This window comes from Nicotiana attenuata, chromosome 12 (genome assembly GCF_001879085.1).
Source record: "Nicotiana attenuata strain UT chromosome 12, NIATTr2, whole genome shotgun sequence".
NCBI classification, from domain to species: domain Eukaryota; kingdom Viridiplantae; phylum Streptophyta; class Magnoliopsida; order Solanales; family Solanaceae; genus Nicotiana; species Nicotiana attenuata.
In genome coordinates, this window is record NC_032000.1 from 23,187,031 (window position 1) to 23,197,405 (window position 10,375).

At 30.5% G+C, this 10,375-nt stretch overlaps 1 pseudogene; it reads left to right on the forward strand.

Moving 5' to 3' along the window:
* LOC109235431 lies at nt 168-4,485 on the forward strand (annotated as a pseudogene).

The window sequence follows — 10,375 nt, forward strand, 5'->3', positions numbered from 1 at the left end:
ATATATATATATATATATATATATATGTAGAAGAAAAAGATGGGCAAAAATTAGGCATTTACACGAGTTACCCACTCATTTTTAACCACTAAATATTTGAACTGTTTCTATTAAGCAGAAACAAGATAATATATAAGGACAGACAATCCATTAGTATCACTAAGCTCCCTCACGCCTTTAAACTATTATCCTATTTGTTGAAAGTCATGTCTAGTTTTCGCCTGCCACTATTGTTTCTTCTTCTTACTCTGTTTCTACAATATGTAGAAAGTCTTCCTCAGAATGGCTCAACTGTTGAGTTTCTTCCTGGTTTTGATGGCCCTCTTCCTTTTTATCTTGAGACCGGGTACGTTAATTATTTATCACCCTTTAAATTTTAATTTGTATTTTATCAAAGTATCAATTAGTATAAAGAGAATCTAGATTTTTTCCGAGGTAATTTACTTCTTTTAGTATGTTGAGAACATACTGGCCACATATATAGTACTCCCTCCGTTTCAATTTCAATTTAGATGAGATAGTTTGACTCGGCACGAAGTTTAGTTAAAAAGATAACTTTTGAAACTTGTGATCTTAAAAGGAGTAAGAGTTTTCTGTGGCCATGACATTTGCTTGGTTATTAAAGGTTCTCGTTAAGGTAAAATGGGTAAAATGAAGCAAAATTATTTTCAATTATAAAAATATGTCATTCTTTTTTGAACTGACTAATAAATAAAGTGTGTAATCTAAATTGAAACATAGAGCAGTAAAACAAGCTCGTTGAAGTGTTGTATTTTGAATATAATTGTTAGATACATTGGAGTTGGCAAATCGGAGGAAGTGCAACTATTCTATTACTTTGTCAAATCAGAATCCGACCCTAGAAAAGATCCACTCTTGCTATGGCTAACGGGAGGCCCTGGTTGCTCATCCTTCACGGGCATGGCGTATGAAGTAGGTAAATATATTTATTTATGTTGTACTGACAATATAACATTTTTATTAAATGTTATTTAAACCTATGATAGTATGTTAGTTATACTACTATTGTATTATCAAGTTATCAATTAATGATTATCAAGACTTCCCAGTACTTCACCTTAGATATGTGTAATCGTAGTCTAGAGTTAAGAGATGTGGGTTCGCGTGAACCCATGCTTTTCTTTCTAAACCATATATAACAATGTTATATATCTTTAAACTCACTTAAATATATGTGCGTGCATCCAAGCTCAAAGACTCTTATGGTCCAATAGTTATTGGGTGACCTCTACAAGTGAAATTGGCATTTCAAATCTCACTCTCTTGTTTTTAACACGGATCATATATATATATATATATATATATATATATATATATATATATATATATATATATGAAAATCACGAAATATTTAAAAAAATATAATTTTGAACCTATATTTTAAGAAGTGGAATGGGTTCATGGTAAGAGCCTAAAGTTAAACCCGTTAAATGTAAATTTAGATCCACCTCTTTACAATAGAGCATTCATCCTCTTGATGTGTACTAACACTGCGAAAAGCCTGGTATTACGTGTAACTCATGGTTGGAGAAAATTAACTTGTGAATTCTCTTTTTTAGGCCCATTGGCTTTTGGTCAGAAGGCATACAATGGAAGCCTACCAATTCTTGTTTCAAATCCATATTCCTGGACAAAGGTTACACCGAAGAGCATCTTATTTTTCTAATGCACACTTCATTTCATGTAATCTTTGTTCTCTTTTCCCCTCTTATGGTTAACATTAGATCATCAAGTAAATGTGTTCCTTAAACTTGGTAGTTTGCTAACATACTTTTCTTGGAGCAACCTGTAAATACTGGGTTCTCATATGCAACAACTTCAGCGGCGTCCAAATGTACTGATAAGCCTGCGACCACGTCTATGAATTTCTGTGCAAGGTATTTGGTAATCGTTCCAATTTCATTTAGTTAAATACATATGAATTGGTAAAGTGAGTTAACTCTGGGTTTTCATGTATTCCTCAATATACTCATCATTTTGCTTTGTTCATCGGTAGAGGATCTAGGATTTAAACTTGTCAGGTTCAATATATATGTATTTGAACTCCGTCCCCCCTCCTAAATCCTAATATATAAGTATGTATCTTGGTGGATGGATGAAATGAACCGTGAAGAAACGAAGACAGTAATAATTATAACAAAAATGTATTGCGAACTAAGTTGTGATTTATTTTGCAGTGGTTCAATAATCATCAAGAATTCATTTCGAACCCTTCCTATGTTTCTGGTGACTCATATTCAGGCATTACAGTTCCAGTTATTGTCCAACTAATATCTGATGGTAAGTGCCATTTAGTATTTTCATATAATGTGAGGTTGTGATCATTCTCATCACTCGTTACTCTTTAGTGTTTGGTTTGCTATTGTTATTAGTATTATTATTTTTCTATTTAACCATCCGTTATTCGAAGCCAGCTGGCAATTCATGCCGTATTGGTCCACTAGGGGGAGTAAAGTGACTCTATTGAAAGGTTCTCCATTCCTAGGGCTCTAAGCCAGTTTATGCTTTGTTATTATTGATTATTACTGCCACAGATATTAGATAAGATATATAGAACACTGCATTTGTTTGTTGTCTCTTCAAATCTGATCGTGTAGCCGAAGTGTTCTCTGTTGACACTTAAAGAGTGATATGAAATTGCAGGAATTGAAGCAGGCAAAAAGCCATTGATCAACCTTAAGGTTTTCTCTTCCTTTCCTTTTATTTAACATATATCTCATACATGAATAACTATAGTTTTTAACGGTAATTAATATCATTCAGGGTTATTCACTTGGCAATCCGCTAACATTTCCTGAAGAAAGCAATTACCAAATTCCTTTCTGTCATGGTATGGGGCTAATATCTAATGAACTTTATGAGGTTGGTTCATCTCTTGCTTCAATTCATTTATACCAACACAGTTTGGCACAAAAATGGTAATTTGGATCTTGTTGTATCAGTCGCTGAAGGAGACTTGCAAAGGCGATTACCAAAACATAGATCCTACCGATAAACTATGTTTAGAAAACTTTAAAATGTTCAACAAGGTAAGGTTATATTCCTTCTTACATATTCTTGTTTTAATGTTTTGAATTGGTTCCGAGTTTATAATATTCATGTAATGCAACTTTGTAGCTTGTAAGCAGTATAAATGATCAGCAAATACTAGAGCCTTTTTGCGGAAGAGACTCAGAATCACCAAAACCACACCAATTGTCTGGTGAAAGGAGATCTCTTGAAGACAATTTGATCTCTCTAAGACATGGTGACTTCATTTGTCGAGAAAGTCGTGTAAGTGCCTCAACTGTTCTAAACAAAGTTTGAGTATTGCAGCAACTGATTACCTTTACATCGAATAATCTATATATCATTTACTAATTTTAAGATATATACCTATTTATGTTAAAAGAGGCATATATGCCCCGTTCTTTTCATGATTCTCAGGATAATTAGATAAATGCAGGTACTTAGATATACATATACTTTATTATTGTAGGTTGCGACACGCAAGCTCTCCAATCATTGGGCAAATGAACCTAGAGTTCAAGAGGCTCTCCATGTTAGAAAGGTATTTCAGTTGTTTTACTTGTACATAGTAAAGGTTGCTTAGAATTAAAGTGCATAATATTAAAAGATTTTTCTTTCTTTTTTGTTTTTCTTTGATTAGGGAACTATAAGAAGACCATGGGCAAGATGTAGGCAAAGTATTATGGGTACAACTTATACAATTACTTTCAAGAATAGTATACCTTACCATGTAAACCTTAGTTCTAAAGGTTATCGATCACTTATATACAGGTTCGATACTTTCACATTAAAACAATGTTTCTAGCTCTTGATTTTGTGCTTTAAGCACATAAAATTTAGCTAAAGTTACTATATACATAACAAAGTTTTCTTCTTTTGGATTAGTGGTGATCATGACATGGTTATTCCTTTCCAATCGACGCAAGCATGGATAAAATATCTGAATTATTCTATCATTGATGATTGGCGTCCTTGGACAATTGATGGTCAAGTTGCAGGGTATGATTCTCCATTTTAACTTCTCTGGATCTTTGTTCAAGTTGGATGAGATGATACAGTTATGAAATTCTAAATTATATAGCTTTGCTTTGCAGTTACACAAGATCTTTCTCTAATCATATGACATATGCAACAGTAAAGGCAAGAATTTTGTACTCTATATTTTTTCTAGATATCTTCAATCTCAAACTCAATAGTAAAATTGTCTGCGTTCGCATTCTCACAGTTGTCAGATGTTTTTGTTCTTTCTTCTTATTTTATTTTTGTTCATTAGGGAGGAGGGCACACAGCTCCCGAGTACAAACGTGAAGAGAGCTTTCATATGTTTAACAGATGGATAGCTGAGCAACCTTTGTAAACTTTTTAATTAACTTCACATTTACTTCTTTGAATCTACAATACATTAAAAGCTGGAAGTTGTTTAAGCAAAAGTCAAATTACTAAATTACCCTGCCTTTTCTAAAATTATACAAAATTACCCTTTTTTTAATTAATTTTTTTATTTATAAAAAAAACTACAATAAACTCCTCTTTAAGGACGGACGCAACGTTTCGTCGGCCAAAGATGCCTACCGTAAAGAAAGCTTCGTCCAAGGATCTGAACTTTGTTCTCTTTAAAACCAACAATCCCAAGCAAATTTTCTCCCAATCTACGCTCTTCTTTATATATGAAATAGGTATGGGATCTGAACTCCCCTTCACTCAATGCTTTTATCTTTTTGAATTAGTTTTCTCCTGCTCATAGTTTTTCCAAAATTCGTTGTCTATTAGATATCTGGTGACATTACTATTCCCTCCAACTATTTACCACGTTGATTCCTACCCGATATTTATATCCGGCAAAGTCTTGTTGTAAGTTCCTTGATTTTGTTTTCCCATTGATTTTATTATATTTGCACAATTCATTGGTTTTCGAATGGTTGCTTACATTAAAATGGTTACGATTTGGAGAAGTGTAAGCATGTAATGAAGTTAAAAACTTCATTTTCACGCCTTCATTACATTTTACTTGAATTTGCATTTTTCCATCTCCTCTATAGCCCGAGTTAACTGTTGTTGCTGCAATTCTAAATGTAACTTCTATAAATTAAAAAATCATAGTATCTTATTTTAATTCTTATATAAATGGTTAGTATGGTAACTCTGAATCAAAGAAACTTAGTATATGGTGTGTTCATGGAGAAGAATGGGTCAAAAATTCTTAGCGATGATGGTGTTGGGACGGAAGCTGACTCTTATATAACATATAGCGTATTATTGGAAGAAATAGTTTCTGATGAAGAAACCGCAGAAGAAATCAAACAGATTTTAACAAGAAAAAAATTTAAGAAAATTATCTCATATCTCATTAATCAACATGTGAAAGAAAAACAAATTTGGAAGAATCCATGTATTTATGAACAAGCTATTGACCATTTTTATTATTTGATACTAAGAGCTAAGCGAACCAAAGGCTTGAAAAGTTATCGTGTTCCTCTCAAATAGAAAAATAGATCAAAAAATGATAAAAAGAAAGAAGGAAAAGCATTGAGGAGTAGTCAATAGTAATAAGTGTCAGACTACTGAAAATTAAAAATAATATTAGAGCCTCTATCATGAAATATTGACAATGAGTTTTTTAACGTTGTATGAAGATACTAGCAACACTTCTCGCTTTTAAGGAAATTTGCTGCCTATAATCCTGAATCTTTAAAAAATTATTTCTATCACATCCACGTTTGAAAGGATCTTAGTTAAACTGAAAACTGTTCTAGAACATTAAAGTACCCTTTTGTTATAAATTTGCTCATGTTCACGGCTCACAGAAAGCGTCTAATCAAAATATTTTATTTTCTTTCTACCCATTTTCATATGTGTCTATATATCACCAAAAAAAATGTTTAAATAGTATGTTATACTCTTGCTTAGTCCCATCCTTTTCCATACATGTCAATATAATTGTTGTAGAGAAGCTTAATTCAATAAGTTAATTTTAATTATAGATATGTGACATCTCTTTTATGCTCATGCTATTATAATAGTCCTTTGATTAATTTTTGCAAAATGAACGTTAATTTAGGAACCTATTGTATGCTTATGGCTTGTGCTATTCTAATTTCATTTGATGTTTCTATAAACAATAGTTCATATCACTAGCTCCAATGACAGTGAAATTAAGAGGCCTTTGTTATCATATTTATATAGCAAAGGGAAATTAGGTATAGCAATGAAAGATTTCATTTTTTCAATTATGCTGGAAAAATTATTCTATACAAAAATACTATTCTCCTACCCCCAATAATTATTTTATATGGTATTTCAAGGCTTTCAACTATGGTATAGCTTCTTCTCGACAAACTCTTATATATGCAACTTTCACACCTTTTAGCAGAAGCTCTTCTCATTTGATAGTTAATACACTTGATATTTTTCTAAACAATAGTTCATATTGCTCGCTCCAATATTAATTAGCTTAGTTCTCTTCTAACAAGTTTGAATTTTCAGCATTACTCGCTCAAACAATTGGTAATACTACACTTTTTATTATTACAGCTATTCCATTATGGTCACTACATTAATAAAAGCTACTGCTATCACAAACTAGTATTTATACCCGCGCGTTGCGCGGAGAATATTTGTAGTATCTTAACATTTGGCCTAGTCTTATATATCAATAATAATTTTTTTTGTCCTAAAATTGCTTAGTGGTTTTTTATTATGTTATCACTTGATTTAATATGATGTCTTTGCCTATCCTTTTAGTATGTGGAGATAATATAATATATAATATATAGATACATCCTTTAATATAACATAGATAATATAGATTTCTTACTTCATCCAAAATATATGTTATTATTTTTATTTTGTATAAAATGTATCAATATTTTGATTTTTTTTACATTATATGGAATAAGCAATTAGACATTTCTTCTATTATATTTTCAATATGAAGTTTTGATTTGTACATTTTTTACTTCGTCCAAAATATATATTCTTTTATTATTTTGCATAAAATGTATCAATATTTTTAGAATTTTTTTCTACATTATATAGAATAAGCAATTGGACTTTTCTTCTATTTTATTTTCGATATAAAGTTTTGATTTTTATATTTTTTACTCTGTTGCTTGTAATTATTTCAGTTTACATTACACTTTTCTTCTATATTTCAAAAAGAGTAACTAACTATTATTTTAGAATTTTTTTTTACATTATATGGAATAAACAATTAGACTTTTCTTCTATTTTATTTTCGACATAAAGTTTTGATTTTTATATTTCTTACTATGTTGCTTGTAATTATTTCAAATTCAAATTAGACTTTTTTATATTAAATTCAGAAAGAGTAACTAACTATTAATAATAATAAATGCATAATTTTTTTTTTGAGAATTTAAATTCAAAAAGAAACTAATTATTACCTAACATAACTAACTTTATCCTAAAATTGTCAAGTGCCTTATTATTATGTTACCACTTGACATACTATGATGTCTTTGCCTCTCCTATTATATATAGATAGATTGTTATTGAATTATGCTTTTGTTCTGTAAATCTGCTCATGTCCACGATTCACAGAAAATGTCTAAATCAAAGTATATTGTATTCTTCCTACCCATTTCCGTAAGTGTTATATCGCAACAAATGTCTAAATAGTATGTTATATTCTTATTTAGTTCCAAATAGTTCCTATTTTTACTGATGTTTAAAGATATTGTCTATGTGGAATAACAAAATAAATCATAATAGAAACCACGAAACCTATTACTATTATATTATTTTCCATCATCCATCTAACCATCTCAGGTTCAGTCAAAATAGCGACTGAAATAGAATTACCAAAACAGTATGTACCTACTAGCAAGATACCAAAATATTCATCCTATTGGGTTATGAAAGTCTTGGTGATTCGAAGGGGTACAATTATACCATACAAAAACCAAAGGCATGGCGGTGTTCTTAGAGGTCTTATATTAGACTTTTTTCTTTTTGCTAAAACGATACAATTTTATTGAGCAGAAATGAAAAGGAGTTATTATAGCATGGAACTGATCTTATATTAGTTGATGAAGAGGTAATGCCATTCACATTTGTCACCTATTATTTATTAATTTGTATTGTCTTTGTTTATGACCTACAAAATTGATTGTATCTATAACATGGGACAAAGATCCAAGCAACACTTTTCAATGAGAATGTAGAGAAGTGGAAGGACTTTGTTGAATCAAAGAAGAGTTACCATATTATCAATAACCGTCTAGATCGTGTCAATCCGAACTACACCTCGGTTCACAAAGAAGTGAAAATTGCTTTTACTACACTATTGTAAATGAAGTCCTTGTTACGATAGAATAACCGAAACGGATGGAAGAAACATACACGGAAATATCGTCTACAAGTAAGTATTAGGTGAGATACACTTAATTATAAAATCTAACCTCATACAATCTTAAATAAGTATGCAAATAAAATGTATCTAATTACACTTTCATTGTTCATATCCGTAGGTTTGGACGAATAATTTATTTGACGACGATCCCAAATGATAATTCACAAAAACTTATACTATATTCTTTCATGTATACTTAAACTTATTCAAAGTTTAATCTTAATATTTGTGATATTAGTTTACGGCAACAAGTATTACTAAATTGGGCATACACGTGCAACGCATGTACCGAGAAATTAGTTACTATGAAAAAACTTATACATGATCTAGACTTCAGAAGCGCATAAAATCTGGGAAAAGTTGTTCAATTGTCTCTTCACACACTCTATAGATAGGGAGAGCACATTGTCAATTGTTCAGCTTCGTACTCATGTAAAATAGAATAATATCTCAAGTGGAAGTATAGATACATTGAAAAATGATAGTATACTTGTATTGGTTACTTGATGTACTTAAATGAATGCTTGAAGTCCTGAGCCAACTTAAACATTTGAATGGCGATCGAGAATGATCAAGCCAAGCGATATTTTACCTGTGTATAAGACCTTCAGCTGGATTCACGTGAAAGAATTCCAAAAACTGGGTATTGAATTGCAATAATGTGGTAATGATACACTGAAGCTACAGTTAATTGGAATTCACACGATTTTTATCTTCTTGGAATCCAATTTAAGCCAAGAACCTCTTTTATGGATTAGGAATCAGCCTCCTCCATCAAAAGTATAACTTAAGAAGTCACAATTGCACAAGACCCTAAGGGATTGGTGAGATCCGAAATCATGAACTAGTTCCTAGGTGGCTCGAATCCTTCAAAAATAAATAACTTTTGGAGCATCTGAATAACATATATGAACACTTTAATCTCTTCTTCAATGACAGTGATAATACTTTGTGATATTTAATATTTGAGTAAGATTTTCTTATACATGAAAATTAATTGTATAATTTAAAATATTAGAATATTCATGCAATTGAGTCATATAATATGAATATTAAGAGTAAATTACACTTAAGGGTCATTTTGCTAAATACATTAAGAAAATATTTACTGTATAAAATAATAGTGTTTGATGGAGAGAAAATTAGGAAAAATTATCCTTAATATAATCAATGCAAAGCTTGCCTGGCGTTACAAGAAAAAAAATTCCTCTCACCAATGCAACTCTAATTGGCGGTATAAATAAGTACTCGTATTAAGTGGGTGTTTGGACATAAGAATTGTAAAATTCCAAAAAGTAAAAAAAATTCAAGTAAAAATGGTATTTGAAATATAGAGTTGTGTTTGGACATGAATGTAATTTTGGGTTGTTTTTTAATTTTTGCGAGTGATTTGAGTGAAAATTTTGAAAAGTAGTTTTTTGAATTTTTCAAATTTTCGAAAAATTCTAAAATTCATCTTCAAGTGAAAACTGAATTTTTTTTTGCCAAACACTGATTTCGAAAAAAGTGAAAAAATTCTTATGTCCAAACTACAAACGGGCTCTAAGTTATGTGAGAAATCATTGCATTATTTTATTGTGGGATAGAAAATTATTTAGAAACAAAATTGCCTCAAAGCAAGTATATCCCTACATGACGATCTCCTATATTATTATTTAATTTTTTTTTAATTATTATTTATTATATAAATAATCTTTACATCATAATTTCTACACAATTAGCGTAAAATAAAAAAAGAGTTAAAGTATAGCATAACAGCACAATTTCAAATTAGTTGGAGCAATGTGTTACTTTCAATACAATGTTATTTTGATTATTAATTAAATTTTATTGTATTCAAACAGTCGTACAGTAGTAGTAGTACTTTTTTTAGAGTGAAAATGGTGTAGGATTGATTGACTAACCCGTTTATGCCGGGCGGACCTTAAAAAAGCCCGAATTAATAATTAATTCGTTGAAGCTTAAACCCTCGTT